Below are 17,061 nucleotides of genomic sequence, written 5' to 3' on the forward strand. Positions count from 1 at the left end.
CTCACTATTTGCCAATTTAAAGCTATCCTAAACCCGAATGCCATATAAGAGAGTCGGTAAACTATGGAGAGAGTTGAAGTATTTCAACCAAAAGCAGGATGGACATTTTTTGGCAGTGACAGATATTTCAGAAGTAGGAGATAACTGGTTGTTATGAATGGAGAATGCAACTAGCATGGTAAACTATAGTTGCATAACCTGCATGGGCCCTAGTCACCTACTATGTGTTATTCTATCAGAAATCCCAGCAGTGAACCCTGGAAGTAATGACTAAAACAACTCCTAACACCACTTGTCAGAAATGGAATAGTGTTTATCCAACAACTCGGGCAGTAAATGATAAACCGATATTTTCTACTTGTGTTAGCTTTGAAGGGACAGGTGATAAGGTGGGAAGTTTCAACAAAACATGGTGTCATGTTATACGTCGGCAAACTGCCCCCCTGCTCCCACGCAGCGATGGGCGGTGGTGGTACGGTGATTAAAAATTGTATGACATACTGACAAATGCATCAGGAACGTTGTGGTATCACTGCTTTTACCTGTGACTGTGTTTCCATCCATAGCAGAGAATATACAATTGGCCTCATCCATCTTTGGACCTTCCCTCCCTTTCTCCCAAAGGCGAAGGTCCTCTTGGAAAGATGGAGCTCCGACATACATTGATGCAATTGGCATCCCACTACCAGATGAGTATAAGTTGGCTAACCAGATTGCTGCAGGATGGGAATCCATCTTGTTATGGATAACCCCAAATAAAAACATTTAGAGAATCAACTACATAGATTACAATGTACAGAAACTAGGTAACTATACGGAAGTAGGCTTTATTGCCATAAGGGAAGAACTAGCTGCAACCTCACTCATGGCGTTCCAGAACTGCATAGTGGTCGACATGCTCCCGGCCAAGAAGGGTGGTGTCTTCTCAATGTCTGGTGACCAGGGTTGTACGTTTATTCCAAATAACACAGCACCTGATGGTTCACTCACAAGGGGCATTCAAGCCCTCTGCATCCTGAACCACAAGATGAAGGAGGGCTCTGGTGTGAACACATCAGCCTGGTCTGAGTGGTGGGAAAAAATATTTGGCAAATATCAAAACTTGGTGTTCTCTATGCTAGTTTCTAAAGCTGTGTTTCCAGCTATTGTTACATTATGTGGATGTAGTTGTATTCCCTGCATAAGGGCATCACTTAACCGACTTATAACCTCTGATATTGCCCTGACAAATTTAAAATTGGCAGAAATATATCCACTTTTGGCATAGCTGGGTGATGACAATGATAGTGTTGACCATGAAGATAATGTTATGACTTCTCTTCCAGACCTGTTCTCTGATCCAGAAGATTACAAGTGATTCGTGCTATATTTTTCTCTGAGTGTAACTATGTCTGTTTTCATGAATATGATTCTGTAGAATAAAGCCAAAAGGGTGATCTATTAGATGATGTGAGGATTTGAGCAAATGTAGAATAAACAGGGGGGAAATGTAGGAATAATTGTAAATGTAATTTTAAAAAACTGGGCATGTCTGCAATGAAGAATGCTTTGCTCTGCTTCAATTAAGAAACTGTTTCTGCCTGCAATCAAGAATGCTTTGCTCTGCTCTAGATAACGTGGCATCAAATGTAGGATAAACAGGGGGGAAATGTAGGAATAATTGTGAATATATTATCATACCTCTGCTTCCAATAAAGAAATGCTTTGCTCTGCTTTTGAGAATGTGGCAACTGCCTAACAGGAGATAGCACAAGAGCTTCTAATCATCAGAACTGTGAACCATAAGCACCTGTTGTCTGTTCAAGAAATGATGACCACACATGTACTCAACAATCTTCCACACACATGCACACACACACGTGAACAAACGAGCACACTTTCTTTCCAACAATGTTTTGCTCCCCCGTCTCCTTTTTATAACATCCATGTAATAAAGGGCGTTTTGAAACCAAATAAATAGAGGTGCTGAAGAGAGAATAATCAGAGTGCGTAGTGGTGAATTGTAAAAGACAGTTCCTCTCCTCTCTCTTCGGGACCTGTCAAACTTGAACTGGTGTCTTTCCTTCCTTTTTGTCATGTTTAATGAATGTCTTAATTGGTAAACCTGACATCCATCTATCCATCTTCTACTGCTTTTCCAGGTTGGGTCGCAGGGGCAGTAGCTTTCGGAGGGATACCCAGACTTCCCTTTCCCCAGCCTCTTCATCCAGCTTTTCCGGAGGGATACCAAGGCATTCTCAGGCCAGCCAAGAGACATGGTCTCTCCAGCGTGTCCTGGGTTGTCCCTGGGGTTTCTTTCCAGTGGGTCATGCCCGGAACACCTCACCAGGGAAGGCATCCAGATCAGATACCCCAGCCACCTTATCTAGCTCCTCTCAATGGAGAGGAGCAGCAGCTCAACACTGAGCCCCTCCTGAATGACCAAGCTTTGAGCGGAGGAAGCTCATTGACTGTTTGTATCCGGGATTGAGTACTTTCGGTCACTTTCCACAGCTCATGACCATAGGTTAAGGTAGCAATGAAGATCGACTGGTAAAATGAGAGCTTCACCTTTCGACGGACTGATATAAAGTCTGCATCACTCCAGATGCTGTAACGATCCATCTGTTGATCGCCCGCACATTACTTCCCTCACTCATGAACAACAGGGGGTTCGGTATCCCATACTGCCGAAGAACCCCCCCACAAGATTCCCCGAGGGACATAGTCCAACGCCTTCTCCAAGTCCACAAAACACATGTAGACTAGTTGTGCGAACGCCCATGCACTCGCAAGGATCCTGCCAAAGGTGTAGAGTCAGTCCACTGTTCCATGGCCAGGACGAAAACCACATTGCTCCTCCTGAATCCGAGATTCGACTTCCCGATGGACCCTCCTCTCCACCACCCCTGAATAGACCTTACCAGGGAGGCTAAGGAGTGTGATCCCCCTATAGATGGAACACACCCTGCGGTCCCCCTTCTTAAAAAGGGGGAACACCACCCCAGTCTGCCAATCCAGAAACACTGTCCCTGATGTCCACGTGATGTTGCAGAGGCTTATCCATACCCATTTCAGACTGGGACCTTCCTCCACCATTGGAGCCAACCCACCACCATGTGGTGACCAGTTGACAGCTCTGCCCCTCTCTTCACCCGAGTGTCCAAGACTTGCGGCCACAAGTCCACAAAGTTGAACATAAAACCACGACCTCGGGTAACATGATTCCAAGTGCACGTGGGTGTGCCTGAACATGGTGTTCGTTATGGACAATCCATGATGAGCACCTAAGTCCAGTAATAGAACACCACTTGGGTTCTGATCGAGGTGGAGGGGGCGCTCTTCCCAATCACGGGTCTCCAAACATGAATGATGGAATCCCCATGACTCCAAAAAGGGTGGGTACTCTGAATTGTTGTCTCGTGCATAGGCACAAACAACAATCAGGACCCGTCCCCCTATCGGAATGCGGAGGGAGGCGACCCTCTCATCCACTGGGGTGAACTCAAGGTGCCGAGTTGGGAGGCAATAACTATACCCACATCTGCTCTGCACCTCTGATCGTGGACAACTCCAGAGTGGAACAGAATCCAAGACAAAGCGGTGCAACGAAGTGTGTCTGACTGTACAGTGAAGAAAATAAATATTTGAACACCCTACTATATTGCAAGTTCTCCCACTTAGAAATCATGGAGGGGTCTGAAATTTTCATTGTATGTGCATGTCCACTGTGAGAGATAATGTAAAAACAAAAATCCCGAAATCACAATGTATGATGTTTTAACAATTTATTTGTGTGACACAGCTGCATATAAGTGTTTGAACACCTGAGAAAACCAATGTTAATATTTGGTACAGTTGCCTTTCTTTGCTATTACAGAGGTCAAACGTTTCCTGTAGTTGTTCACCAGGTTTGCACACACTGCAGAAAGGATTTTGGCCCACTCCTCCACACAGATCTTCTCTAGATCAGACAGGTTTCTGGGTTGTCACTGAGAAACACAGAGTTTCAGCTCCCTCCAAAGATTTTCCTTTGGGTTTAGGTCTGGAGGCTGGCTAGACCACCCCAGAACCTTGATATGCTTCTTACGGAGCCACTCCTTGGTTTTCCTGGCTGTTTGCTTCGGGTCATTTTCATGTTGAAAGACCAGCCACAACCCATCTTCAATGTCCTGACTGAGGAAAGAGGTTGTTCCCCAAAATCTCACACTACATGGCCGCAGTCGTCCTCTCCTGAATACAGTGCAGTCGTCCTGTCCCATCTGCAGAAAAACATCCCCAAAACATGATGCTACCACACCCATGCTTCACAGTACAGGATGGTGTTCTTGGGATGGAACTCATCATTCGTCTTCCTCCAAACAGTGAGTGGAATTATGACCAAAAAGTTCAATTTTGGTCTCATCTGACCACAACACTTTCTCCCATGACTCCTCTGTATCATCCAAATGGCAATTGGCAAATTTAAGACGGGCCTTGACGTGCTGGTTTAAGCAGGGGAACCTTCCGTGCCACGCATGACTTCAAACCATGACGTCTAATCGTATTACCAACAGTCACCTTGGAAACAGTGGTCCCATCTCTTTTCAAGTCATTGACTAAGTTCTGTCGTATTATCCTGAGCTGATTCCTCATCTTTCTAAGGATCACTGAGACCCCACAAGGTGATATCTTGCATTGGGCTCCACTCCGATTGAGATTGACCGTCATGTTTAGCTTCTTCCATTTTCTAACCTCTAACCTTTCTGACCTTTTTTCACCAAGCTGCTTGGCAATTAGCCATTTCCAACCGTGTAGAGTTGTACAAGTTTGTCTGGTGTCTTTGGACAGCTCTTTGGTCTTGGGCATATTACAAGTTTGAGTCTTACTGATTGTATAGGGTGGACAGGTGTCTTTAAGCAACTGACGACCTCACACAGATGCATCTGATTCAGGATAATACATGTAGTGAAGGTGGACTTTTAAAGGCGTCTTTGAGGGTCAGAATTCTAGCTGATAGGTGTTTCAATCCTTATTTGCAGCTGTATCGCACAAATAAATCATTAAAAATATTTTAGTTTGTGATTTCTTTATTTTTGTTTTTAGATTATATCTCTTAACAGTGGACATACACCCAAAATTTCAGACCCCTCCATGATTTCTAAGTGGGAATACTTGCAATATAGCATCATGTTCAAATACTTATTTTCTTCACAGTATATAGTTGTAATGGCCTCTGAAAGAAAAAAAAGACCACACAAAAGTACACCTGTTGCTTATCACCAATGTCTCAAGTTATCTTTATTAACATTAGATACAGTATTTTCTATTTCTTTCTTTCAAAATATTAAAATATATAAACGATTTCCCACATTCAAGGACATAAGGGTTACAACCTTAATGTTATCCCACATTTAGGGTTACAACCTTAATGTGTCCTTGAATTTGGGAAATGATACTGTTTTTTGACAAAAGAAATAACAGAAAATACATCATTGCATGACTAGAGACAAAGATAACTTGAAAGACTGGTGATAAACAATAGGTGTACTTTCGTGTGGTCTTCTGACTTTTTTCCTTTCAAAGGCCCTTAAACTATATAAAAATGAATCTATATGTGGATCTCAGCTGGGTCCTGCTACACAATTGCTTAAGATATAGTTTACGTCGCTGAAGGAGGTCCATTGAATAGCAGCGTACAAATCACAAATATTATATAAACCCCAGTTTCAATGAAGTTAGGACGTTGTCAAATGTAAATAAAAATGATTGCAGTGATTTACAAATCCTTTTAAATCTGCATTCAGTTGAATACACTGTTAAAATGAGATTTTTTTTCAATTTCAATAAAAAAAATTCATAGTGGAAGCTAATGCAACAAGTATTAATGAATTATTTATGAGATCGATTATGCTTAAGTAACAACATCAACACCTCAACATCTTCATTTCTGCTACCTCAAGTTCTGCTTCCTGTTGTTTCTTCAGAGCCAGCGTCTCTAATCTGTGCATCATGGCCGGCCTCACCACTGTTTTATAAACTTTGCCCTTCATCCTAGCCTCTTCTATCACATAGAACACAAGACACCTTCCACCAACTGCTTCCTGCTTTCACTGCAGATCACAATTTCATCTGCGAACATCATCGTCCAAGGGAATTCCAGTCTAACCTCATCTGTCAGCCTATCCATTTCTACCACAAAAAGGAAGGGGCTCAGCACGGATCCCTGATGCAGTCCCATCTCCACCTTAAATTCTTTTGACACACCTACGGCTAATCTCTTGAAAAAAATGTTTTATGATACCCGTTGTTATGCTCCTCTTTGTTGTCCAAAAGATGAAGCATTCTGTTAAAATTGAAGGATAATGAACAATAGGAATAAAAATAAAAATTAATTATTGACCCAGAGGTCGCTTCGTGTACACACCTGGTGTTAACGCCCTCATTTGTCCAAAGCAATTTCCTGGGTGTGTGGTCTCCTGTAGGGTGACGTGTCAGGTGATGTTGACTCTGGTGAGGAGGAGGAGGGAGTCCCTGAGATCATCTTGCATTACACATATTCCATATTTGGTAACTCGCCGGTGGTGGGTCTGTCAAAAAAAAAAAAAAATGAGTATGACATCGGGTTTTATAAAATTGATGGAAAGGCTCAGAGGTCATATCGTGACATACATCTGGCGTCCGCGTGTTTGTGGGGTCACGTGCGAGGTGGTCTCCGGTGAGAAAAAGAAGATTCAGTTCAGTGTGTACCGTGCCTCCTGCCCGTTGACAGCTGGGATAAGCTGCAGCACTCCCCACGACCCTTGTGAGGATAAGTGGCAAAGAAAATGGATGGATGGATGATCTTGTCACATCTGGCGGTAGAGGCAACTTCCTTGGAAAAGAGGTGTTAAAATCAGATAATTTAAAAAAAAACTTAATCTGGGTGGGTGTATGCGTGTCTGTCTATAGCTCAGAAGGTGGGGGGTGTCTGTTTACTCAGGAGGTGTGAGCCTGTCTGTCTCTGGCTTAGGATGTGCGTGCAGGTTTTACCAAAAGTGCATTTTCTCTTTACTTATCAGACAGCTAAAGGAGGCTCTTTGGAGAAAAAAAAAAGTCAAAAACAACTCAATTATTGCAATAAAATATTGATAAAATGTTAATAAAAAAGCCTGCCAGGTTGAATTAATTTATAGTGCATGTAAACTACATATTCATATTTATAAATGTAAATTAAAACTAAGCAATAAAATATTTGTAAAAACTTACTTTAAAAAAAGATACCGTATCGCCAACTGGTTAAAAAAGAAGTTTGCTGTTTATTACCATTCATTTCTTTTCCTTTCAGCTTGTCCTGTTAAGGGTCGCCGCAGCGTGTCATGTCAGATGCATGCACATTTGTTTGGCACAGTTTTACGCCGGATGCCCTTCCTGACGCAACCCCTCTGCATTTTAGCCGGGGAGAGAAATTTACAGCAGTTGGTATTCCTAGGCGGTTTCCCATCCAACTACTAACCAGGGCCGAAACCGCTTAGCTTCCGAGATCTAACGAGATTGGGTGTTCTCAGGGAAGAAATGGCCGTAAGCCATTACCATTCTTGAGCATTGAATGAAGATACCAAAGCAAATTTTGCTTCAGCTTGGACAAAATCTTATAGTGCCTTGAAATGTAAACAGTCATTATCAATAGCTTTAACAGCATTTTACTTGGAGGATCGTCAAGGCTCTGACTGCATTGTTCCCATCATGCTCCTTTGAGTCATCAAGTTACAGTACTTCAGAATTTTTAGAGATGCACCATTTGAATACCGATGCTTGAGAACGTCTTTCGCTCATGCAATTGTGATAAAAAATAATTTATCACATGTTCTTCGATAATTTTTTTGGGAATGTTGCAAATCTTTACTCAGATGCAACACTTTTTAAATTTACAACATGACTGCGTTGACAGAATAAATTCCATCTGACAAGATGGACAAAACAAGTCATTATTACAACTGTAACCAAAGTTGCGTATTAAGTAACACATTCCAATAGAAATGTTGATTTTCCGGATCATCCGTTTTATAATACTGTAGAACGACATAAAAACATTCACTTTCATTAACTAAAATGTACTTGGACAACAGCCACACAGTTGTGACTAGTAATGATAACATGAATGGTGGCTTTACCAAACATCACACCACTATCAAATATATGACAAAATAGGTGAAAAACAAGCCAAATACAGTTACATTGAGACAAATATTATTATATTATTATTATAATATTAGTTAAACATGGTCCATTTCTGTATGAAAGACATCACATGACACCATTCACAGTTTGGGCTCATAAAAATTAAAGAAAGCTGTTGTAAGCACATTACTGCGTAAAATACTAAACAGAATATGATTGAGTACCTAAAATCAACACCATCAAAGAAATGAAGCAGGGAACAGGGTTCCGGATGCTTGGTGCTTAGAGACAGCGGCACTGAAGAAACAACAGGAAGCAGAACTGGAGGTAGCAGAAATGAAGATGCTAAGGTTCTCGCTTGGAGTGAACAAGTTGGATAGGATTACAAATGATCTCATTAGAAGGACAGCCAAAGTTGGATGTTTTGGAGATAAGGTTAGAGAGAGCAGACTTACTGTAGATTCCAACCTGACTTTGAGCAGTCATATCATAGCATATGTAAGACTTCTATTCTATTTCTAAAGTCCTTAAACTGGCTTCCATTCAGCTTTAGAATAGATTTCAAAGTTCTGCTACTCGTCTATAAATCACTGAATGGTTTAGGTCCTGAATACATTAAAGAAATGCTGATCAGCAGACTCGGCTTAAATAGTGGAACACAGAGTCCAAAGCAAATGTGGTGAAGCAGCATTTGTGCTGCACACAATTGTAATAAACTGCTAACAGAAGTGACAAAAGCCCAGAGTGTGAATGTTTTTCAATCCAGGTTGAAATTTTTTTTTCATGCTTTTTAAAGTAAAAAATTCCCTCATTTAACACAGGGGTTTCGCTCCAAAGTATACTTGTGGGAAATGAAGGGCATGTACGAGAAGTTAATTTTTGTCATTTTATTTTTCCACTCGATTCAGTGACAGGATGTTTTTTTTTTTTTTACACTGGATGACTTTCTTTTTTTCATTTACAGTGTCCATCCACCCATTTTCTGAGCCACTTATCCTCCCAAGGGGTGCGGGAATGCTGGAGCTTATCCCAGCTATCATCTGCCAGGAGGCGAGGTACACCCCGAATTGGTTGCCAGCCGGAGGGCTAATGGAGACTGTGGCGTTTACATCGCCAAGTAACGCAAGGAGGACAACATTATGTGCCTAATTGTATTTATTGAAGACACGACTGACAGAACATCAAGCAAAGACCGCCTGCTATCCTAACTGGCATACACACATCATGGGACTCAGAACTGCATCACAAAGGCATAGTATTTTGCCCTTGATCTTTTACTCAATGTGACATCTCTCCCCTTTTCAAGTATAGTAGGCAAAACACAATACAAACATTAACTTTTAGCATAACTTCAAACAATATGTTTACTCTTTAGCTCAGTAATTACTTATAAAAAAAAAAAAACAACCTCTTCCAGATATCCAACAAAACATTCTTACAGCGTTTCTTCTGTTTTTATTTTCACATTATCTGAGGGTGTGGGTAGACTACCAGGGACCTTGAGCTGAGAAGGGATTTATTCTGGCCTTTTGTCCATCATCTCAACTAACTAGCATACCTGGGGTTTGGCTTAACAGTCCAATCAAACCTGGTGATGACTGGAGTTGGGTATTCAGAGGAACCAGGGGCATCACCAGGAGTACTGGCAGTGGTTCAGTCCTGCTCTGCTGGGTCACACTGTCCATCTTATTCCATCGGCTGAGGAACATCCAACTTTCCCGGTGATGACAGCTCCTGATTGAGCAGCTGGATGTGGCGCCGGTTCCGTCACGGGTGTCGTGTTGCCTCTCCAGTGTAAAGGAACGTGGCGCAACCTCTTGGCGTGGCACAGTTGCTGGTGTTGTCCAAGCCTTTTCCACGTCAATCTTCAGTCTGATTGTGTCACCAATGGAGAGTGATGGTAGAGGTTTGGCGGTTGTAGTATTTCTCGTAGGACGATTTTCTTTTCGCGTCATTTCTCTTGACAGTCTCTAGGTTTAATTGGCCTAATTGGCCGCAGGATCTCTTTGAGTACGGGGGGTAGTTGTACAGATTTCTTGGCCCATTAGCAACTTAACAGGACTTTGTCTAGTGAACTTTGTTGGTGTTGAACGGTAGGTCAGAAGAGCTAGGTGAGGATTGTCTTGCTTGAGAATTCCCTTTGCAGTCTGCACAACACGTTCTGCCATGCAGTTGGATTGTGGGAAATGAGGGCTCGAAGTAACGTGCTGGAAGTTGTACGCAGCTGTAAAGTTTTTTAACTGTTCGGCTGAGAACTGAGGGCCGTTATTGGTCCTAAACTGCTCTGGAATCCTGTAGCGTGTGAAGATGCTTTTTCAGCTTCTGTATGACTATTTCTGAGTTTGTCTTTGGCAAGTCTAGGATCTTGAGCCATCTGGAGAAGTAGTCCATCACAATTAAGTAGTGACAACCTTTGAACTCACATACGTCAGTTGGAAGCTTTTGCCATGGTAAATCTGGCATTGGTGTGGAGATCAACGGTTCTCTGTTCTGGCTTGGTCTGTAGATGTTGCAATGCTTACATGACGTCACAAGCCTTTTGCCGATGCCTGGCCACCACACAGCGCCACTGTACCGTTCTTGGCACTTGGTAAGGCCTTGGTGCCCCTCGTGAATATTCTGCAACATGTAGTCCCACATACTGCTGGGAATCACAATCTGCTTGCCACGTCACAACAAGCACAGACCGACTGCTAGGCTAACTGTCCTCAAGTGAGTCCAGGTACACTTTCACCTCCACTTCTTGGTCACCTGGCTTGGTTTCTGCCATGGGTTGTTTCCCTGGAACACATTTTGCAACTGGGTTAAACTTCATTATCCTGATAAGCAGGCGCTGACAACAAATTGGTGTGGTGTCGAGGTCTTTTGAGTTGATGAGGGTTACCAGAGGCTTGTGGTCTGTAAGTAGCTTGTAGCTCTCTAAACCGCAAAGAAACTGGCAGAAAGTTTCATAGGCCCTGAAGTGTATTATCGATGTGTATCTCTTTTATTATTGATGTGTATCTCTTTATTGATACGTATCACATTGCTCACACATGCCAAATCATCACTTAACCTTACTGGAGAGACCAGGGCATAGGAATGTGGCAGTTATTACCAACTTAGTCATTATGATGAATATAGTTTCTGATGCTTTTATTTTATGATGTGGTTCTCTTGTGATGCTCTTTATTTGTGATGCTCTTTATTTTCCTTTCATATGTTTGTGATGCGGACCCTGCTGATAGTAGGGGAATGCTATAAGTCCTCTGTATCTTTGCACTTCTGATCTGGTACAGCCATTGTCTGTCATTCATTTGTGCCCAGAATATCCTGTAAGTAAAAGCTTCGAAGAAACTGTTCCTCATCTCCAGCCTGTATTTGGATAACCAACATTCTCACTACCCGAAATTAAATGAACACGCAGGGAGGAAAAAAGCGTCCTCCAACAATTGGTGACCCCGACGTGATTTCGGACTGAGGTGTTGGTTGACAGAACATCGGCCGGCCAACAATTGACAAGGTGAGAGGACATTTATCCTCCAAAAGTGATCTTCTGTGTGTTAACTGGTGTTGAGGTCTGTGTCACGTTTGAATTTGTGTTGAGTGTGAAATTAGTTTCTGGCTGGTTGAACAGTGGGGAAATTGTGGGTGTATAGTCCTGGGTTAGAGGCCCTGGTGGGACACCGTCGCGTCCCACCTAAATGGTTGAAAAGCCGTAGAGTCTGTGGGCGTACCACTCTAAAAAAGGTTTAGAAGTGCCCTGTGATCGGAGGTTGTGCCGACACAAAAAGGTTGTAAATCCGGTGACTGGCAGACAGACCAGTGGGTTGAAGCCGGTCCAAAACTTTCTGAACCGAGAGGTTGTCTCGTTCTTTTCGGAGAATCCTAGAGACTAGAATTCCTCATTCGAAATCAAAGGACAAAGTGTGCACGATAAAAAGTTGAGAAGAATAACCCGGATGAACAGTTAATTGCGCAATTGTAATTTTATTTTAGGAGAGGTTGTTTCATTCTTTCAAGAATCCTAGAAAGTAGAATTCCTCAAATAAAATAAAATTTTAAGAGTACTTTTGAGAAAAAAAATCCAGCGCTTTTGCTAAATTAAGGTTCGAGTACTTTTGTTTGTTTGGTATCGAGTACTTTTGAGAAAATAAAGAGGTCCGACCACTTTTGATAAAAGACGATTTAAATCAAAATGCAGGGAGAGTTTGATAGGGAAAGTGAGTGGTTCGATTTGCGGCAAATACCAAACCATTCTAAACAAGTGGTGCTAAGTGAACAAGTGAGGAATGCATGTTATGTGTGTGTTGGAGGATTGCCTGAAAAGGAACGAGAGAATGAGAAAGAACAGTTGAAAGAATGGATGAGGAAATGTGAGAATGGATGGTTTCCTCCAATGTTTTCAACTGTATGTTTGGTGACATTAATGAGGCAAAAGGAAAAAGCTTGTGCTAAAAGAGCGGCAGCTCTCAAATTGGAAGTAGAAAAAACTAACAGGTTGTCTCCGAAAGGTAGAAACGTGAGAGAGAATACTGAGAAAGTTGTGGAAATGAAAGCGAGAGCAAGGATGATGGCGATGGGATGTGCGTTAAAGTTGTCCCGTTTGGCTGTCAAGGAAGAGAGTGTTGGTCTGGTACCTTTAACACCCAAAGTGCCCTCCGCGCCGCCTCCTTACTTGGAGGAGAAACATCTTTTGGCGTTGTCTCCAAATGATCCATGTGTACCACCTCACCATGAAGCCAGGAAATTTCAGGCTCCAGTGTTGAATGTAACTGCCGGTCGACTTGAAGTAGATCTAGATGATCAAACGTCTCTCACTCGCTCACAACAAACATCAAACATGAATACGGTTGCAGTAACTCTGGCTGCTGGAGTGACCGGCGCCATTAAATAATTAGAACGAAAATTGGACAAAGTTGTTGATTTGAGAGCCGACCCATTTACACGTTTGAATCGGCTAGGAATGTACAAGGCGGAATAGACACCAACAGGTTCCACAAAATATTAGAGATCAACTTGAGAGAATCACCACTGAACATGAAGACAGACCGAACGCTGAAGTGGAGGAGCAGACGTGCCCTCCGCGCTGAACAAGAAGCAGCCCGAGTGAAGAGAGAACAGGAATTTGCTGTCTTCGCTGGTAGAGCCCTTTCAAGTGAGGAAGTGGAAAACAGGTTGTACATTGATCAGTTACAGAACCAAGTAACAGAATTAAAGTGTCATGTTCAGAATCTTTCAGGTGCCCCACCACCATCTGTTCTGGATCCAACCAGAGGTCATGAAGACCTTGAGGAATCTTCCGAAGGTCCAGCTTCTCCTCCTCTTCGGCCTGTGACTCGTTCCCAAATCTTACAGGCTCCCATGTTGGCCAAAGTTGATCCGGCTACTGGTAACTCTGCTATGTTTTACAAATCTTTCTCTCGCACTGATGTGAGTGTGCTGATGCAGAAACTTCCACCTATGCGATCTGGAGGTGTAAATTGGCTTCAAGCAGTTTAGAGATCGGTTACAGGAAAAATGTTAACAGCAGGTGATATCCGTGTCCTTCTTACACAATCATGTCCGCTTTCACAGTTGAATACTCTGATGCAAAATTCAGGTTTGTCTTCTCTCCCTGATCATCAGGCTCTTACACGAGAAAATTATTTGACCTTGTCTACAGCACTGGACGCTTTGTTTGCACTTCCCGATGTGTTATCTCAGATATGGTGCTCCCAAAGCAGATGAGGAGGCCGTGCCCTCACTGATTGTTCTCTGAAAACAGGACATGCTCCTACGGCCTCCGCCTTGCATTCGCAAGTGTTCCGAGCAGCTATTTTGAAGGGCGTTCCCAAGTCTGTGGCACAGGCCATGGAGGCCAATCCTAACCTTTCTGGTGCTGAGGTTGACCGGTGGTTGTCACATCTTAAACATCATTTGAGGAGATATGCTAAAGAGAAAGAATCTAAGGTACACAAACATAAAAGTACAGAAACACAACTTGCTATGTTGCAATTGCAATATCTGAAAAATCAGGAAGAAGCCACTCATGCTGTGATCTCAGCTCCCTCTGTCGGTTCCGAGTCCATGATGTATCAAGCAGGTTCATTCATAGGTCGAGGTGCGCCCCCTGGTGGCTGTGACATGTGCTTCAATTGTGGACGGCCTGGTCATTGGGCCCGCGCTTGCAGACAGCGACCTCAAGTGTTCGGATGGAGAGGCACAGGCCAACACCCTGCACGTGGCTACAATCGACGAGGTTACAACCAATCCCGAGAGAGAGGACATCTTACACAGCACCAGCAGCTACCGCAGCAGCAACAGGGATATCCCTCAGTGCCAAACCAGCAGTATCTACCGCCCTCTGGTGGACAGTTTCCGCAATGATGGTGCCCTGAATTCACATGTTTAGGCCTGCAGGAGCCTTTGATGATCCTGACGGTGGAAGGACTAACGTTATCATTTATGGTCTACACAGGAGCTCGGCATTCTACTATCACAGCCCTGCCACCTGATACCTCTCTTACCAGGAAAACCACCTCACTTGTTGGATTCAAGGGTGAAGAAACTGCCCTACAATTGACCACCACGGCATAAAAGTAGTAGGCCCATTGTTATTTTTGCCTCTTTTTAACATTGTTAGAGGTTTTGTGCCTGATTACCTGCACTGGTAAATTACCACAAGAATACTTAAATGATTGTTCTTTGCTTGTCTATGCAACACAATCACTTTTCCAAGATAACGTTAGTCCTGCTGAGGTAGATTTAGCTGATAATGCCCTTAACCGGTTTTTAGAAAAGTTCTGATTTTGTATGGCCACGAATATTGTACATTCAATGTTCCAGATGCTGTGCGAGACTGGGGCCCTCTGTGGGTATTTTCATATTTTTGCTTTGAAAGTAATATAGGACAGATAATATCATAAAATGTGTGCCTATGCAGATCTGTAAAACATTCTTGCTGCGCACTGTTTTACTTGAATTACATTTGAAGTACTTCATAAGCTGTGATATGCGTCTAAACTCTACAGTAGACTGATGTGTTCCGGGATGTGTATGAGAAAAAGTCTGTTCATCCTGATAATGTTCATTTTTATGGGACTGGACTACTCAAAACATCTTAAGTATCACCCTTCAGTCACTTACATGTATGTAATCCAAACAATTGTACTTATACAATATACAACAGGGTTTCTTGCATTTCACTTTATCTGTGTTCCATCCACTTCAAGGAGTCAAACCACCATTGTGATAATACTATTTAGATGAAAAATTTGAAATTTTATGTTATTTTGAAATGGATTCTTGCTAAGTTTTTTGTTACCATAATGACTGTGAATGTGAAGAAAAGGCACTGCTTTTTGTTAATGAATTAGCTAGAATTAGTAAGACAACTAGTGATATTTTCTAACAGCTTTCTATTTAGTGGCCAAAGGAACTATCAAACTATTTGCGTTGAGCCAATACAGGTAGCCATAAAATGTTTCAGATATCAGAAGAATGAAGAAGTATACAGAATTCCCCTACCAACAGTCCAGGAACCAAATAAATAATTGTCTGAATAGACAGTTTTATAAGCTTTGTGTTCTGTGGATCATAATGCAAAAAATGGCTTTGCAATCCAGTTATCATACATTCTACTATATATCTTTTTCCCCAGAGCCATCTATTCCTTGAACTCAAACCACTGAAATAACAGTACTGTAATGGAATATTATGCAGTGGCACTTTTGTGTATTTATTTATTGATTTATTTTAGCAATAACTGTGCCTTGATGTTTTATCTATTGTTTTTTACCTAAAATGTTCTTTAATTTTTATTTTATTTTATTGGACCTTGTGGAGAAGCTCTCATCATTTTGTTCTATGCACAGACATTAAAGACTTTTGATTTGATTGATTTGATTTGCTAGTGCGATACCAACTCGAATTTGTACGAATAAAACATATCGATTTCATTGCCGAAGTGTTGTCATTTTTTTTCTTGACTATTTGCAATCCAAAAATAAATATGGTTATGTTCGAGTCTTCCAAGTTTATGTTACTGTGGGTACCTCTGCAAACTTTAAAGAGATTGTAATGTGTAATTTCTAATGCAAAGGATCTTATTTAAATAAATATATATGCTTAACTGTAGCATGAAATACATATCCTGTTGGATGTTTTTTCCAAAAAATATAAGTTTTTTTTTAATCAAAGTGAGCGAACTTTGACCTAGTTTCCATCACCTGAAAAACGACTCATTTCGGGAGCGGAGCAGCTGACGTCACTCAGGTGGACTGGTGGTTTGACTTCCATGAGCACAGAGACTTGCTGGTTTCGAGATTTCCTCAGTGATTGTAAGCTAAAACCAATTCATAATAATGTGTGGTTCAGTTTTGTAGCAATTCTGGTCACAGTGTGCATTATTTTCCCAAAGCCCCAAGCCTCAGAAGACAGTGGCTAAGATTTGTGCAAAAGAAGAGGGCTAATTTTACCAAACCCGGTCAACACTGTCAAATGCACTGAAAATTTCACCTAAACCTGGGCACGCTTCGACAAGCTTAGCCCCCCCCGACCCCCTACACACAAAGGACCAAACTGCAAAGAGCAGTATTACATACGAGTCACAACTTATCAAAAACAATTTGTGAACCATTAAATAGAATGACTAAACCTCTGCTTCATCAATACATCCATGCATCTGTTTTCTTTTCTGCTTATCCTCACGAGGGTAGCGGGGAGTGCTGGAGCCTATCCCAGCTGTCAATGGGCAGGAGGCAGGGGTACACCCTCAACTGGTCGCCAGCTATTCTCAGGGCACATGTAGACAGACAACAGTCGCACTCACAATCACATCTAGGGGCAATTTAGAGTCACTGATTAATGCATGTTTATGGTGGGTGTCAGGACACCGGAGTGCTCGGACACAGGCAGGTGTCAAGTAAGTTGCCAAGCCACAAATAGCAATGGAGTGAATTGATAGCAATTGGCTTGTATGGC

At 42.2% G+C, this 17,061-nt stretch overlaps 1 protein-coding gene across 7 annotated transcripts in view; it reads left to right on the top strand.

Annotated features, from left to right (window-relative positions):
- Window positions 1–16,041, top strand: part of pomgnt1 (protein O-linked mannose N-acetylglucosaminyltransferase 1 (beta 1,2-)) — a 170,302-nt gene extending 154,261 nt beyond the window's left edge. For 2 of the 7 annotated variants that reach the window (XM_061825104.1, XM_061825103.1), the window contains exon 23: window positions 2,142–8,093. The gene's annotated coding sequence lies outside the window, so the exon portion shown is untranslated. Of the gene's footprint in view, window positions 1–566; window positions 1,310–2,141; window positions 8,110–9,082 lie in introns of those variants that run through there. The other 5 variants (XM_061825101.1, XM_061825105.1, XM_061825100.1 and 2 more) reach the window with 5 other exon arrangements.
- The last annotated feature ends 1,020 nt before the right edge of the window (window positions 16,042–17,061 follow it).

Source organism: Syngnathoides biaculeatus, chromosome 7, assembly GCF_019802595.1.
Source record: "Syngnathoides biaculeatus isolate LvHL_M chromosome 7, ASM1980259v1, whole genome shotgun sequence".
Lineage (NCBI taxonomy): Eukaryota > Metazoa > Chordata > Actinopteri > Syngnathiformes > Syngnathidae > Syngnathoides > Syngnathoides biaculeatus.